General features: G+C 35.5%; 1 pseudogene; it reads left to right on the top strand.

Moving 5' to 3' along the window:
• Window positions 1–272: 272 nt before the first annotated feature.
• LOC141719862 (protein HEAT STRESS TOLERANT DWD 1-like) lies at window positions 273–2,214 on the top strand (annotated as a pseudogene).

Consider the following 2,214-nt stretch of genomic DNA (forward strand, 5'->3'; position numbering starts at 1 on the left):
TACTGAAAGTATATATAGTTAATTAAATAAGATAGAATTTGGGGTAGTTGTTCAGATTTGTAATTGCAAGTCTTGTAACTGCAGGCCTGGTAGTTAGAATTAGAATTAGTATGCTTTGAATTGGTAGTTATTGTGGTGGTTATAACTTCCACTACTATTTAAGATGTATTAGTTTGTGTATGATTTAAGGTGTGAAATAGATATGTAGTTTGTGTCCTTCTAATCTGCAGTAGTTTATATTTAAAAACCTACATGCTCCATTAGCAAAATTAATGCACAAGGATGAAGGCTGTGCGATAGACTGGAATCCTCTTGTTCCTGGGAGGCGCTTGTATCTGGTTCAGATATCAACTTAAGCTATCACAATGTCATTAGGATGCAACCTTATCAGTTTTGACCCTTCTTTTTCTAGGGGATTGCAGGAACTTTATTCATCTATGGGAACCATCACCTGATTCTATTTGGAATATTGATCCTAATGGAAGATTCACAAGTATGCATCAGAAGAGTTTCTACTTAAAATGTTGAAGAGTTATTTTGTATATTTCTTGACTGCTAGTGATGCATATGATACATAGTTTCAGGTTTTTCTTAACCACGTGATGGTTTTTTCCACATTCTACAGTGGAGCCCTACAGAACCTTTTGTTTTCGCCTCGTGCTCTGTGGATAAGTCTGTTGCTAAATGGGATACTCGTTTAGGAAAATCTCCAGCAACTTCTATAAAGGCTCATAATGCGGATTTTATGTTATTTCATGGAATTATAGTAGGTATTTATACTTCTCACCATTAAGTTTTCAATGAAATTATTGTCTTCTATATACATGGCATGACCTCTCACTCGTTATATCCTTCATCTTGAACAGGCTGGCAAGTTATTGTATGGGGCAACATCCATTTTTGATCTTAGATTGCTCAAGGTTTGCATGATAATGTATGGCTAATGTCATTTTTAAATACATGTTCTGGATGACTCCATTGGGTAATACCATTTCAATTTTGTTACATATCATCAGCCTTTTTACAGGAATGAAAACATATTATATCTGATAACAAGCCCACAGTGTGTTTTATCTTTAGCTATAACTTTCTTGAGTTCAGGTGGGGGAGTAGGCTAGATATGGCTTATGTCTATGCAGAAACACTGAGCTTAAAGGCTTTAACTGTAAGTTCCATGTTTCATAATAGTTAGCTACCTATGAACAAAGCCGAGCATGAGCCAACTGACAAAATATTTGTTACCAACTTATTAGTTGGTGCACAGAATGATCTGTCTATTGCAGCATTCAGTGTGCACGGCTTAATCATATGTTTCTTATCACCGAATAACATACTTGTAATTTTTATGATTTCACGTATATACATTGGTCCTTAGCATATCCTTGACAGACAAATACACCTCTGATGGTTGCATGGATAAGCACACTAACCTGTTAATTTTACTCTTTTTTTTTTTTGGTTAGTTGACCTCATTTTTTCTGCAAAAATGGCAGGGGAATTATTGGATGCATTTATCTGAAGAAAGAAGAAGCACCACTAATCACATGATTAGCTATCTTTCATTTGCACTATTTTCATATACTCTATTGTCCATGATTGTAGTGCGTAAGGGTTGGTATTGATAAATTATGGTTGAATGAATTCCTCATTTTTTTGTAACAGGAAGGGGACTCGGTTGTTACACACTTTGAATACCATTAAGATATTTATCGAATGGAGTCTACATGAAGCCTCTACATTGGCTGCTTGCTCATCCGACAATCAACTAACGTAAGACCTTCCTGGCTTCCCCTTCCAATTCATCCTCAAACCACATCCTGCATTCAACTTTTAATTTCTTTGTTGTAACCTTTTACTAAATATCATTATCATGGTATGAGGACCTATCATTAGAACGATATGAAGAAGAGGAGGCCAAGTTCAAGGCTAAAATCAGAGAGCAAATGAATGCCCCTAGTGATTTACCACCACAACTGCTATGTGTTCATCAGGTTGCTACTTGCTAGTTTCAATCTCAAAACGCAAATCTCTTTTTTCAATTGAACTTGCAATTTCTTATATGCAAGACAATATTTTCCATTTTTTACTGTTATACAGGGTCAAAAAGACTTTATAGAACTTCACTGGCACAACCGGATCCCAGGCATAATCATCTCCACTGCTGTAGATGGTTTCTATATACTGATGCCCTCAAACATTAAAACTCATTTTTAA

The sequence above is a fragment of the Apium graveolens genome, chromosome 4 (assembly GCF_009905375.1).
Source record: "Apium graveolens cultivar Ventura chromosome 4, ASM990537v1, whole genome shotgun sequence".
Lineage (NCBI taxonomy): Eukaryota > Viridiplantae > Streptophyta > Magnoliopsida > Apiales > Apiaceae > Apium > Apium graveolens.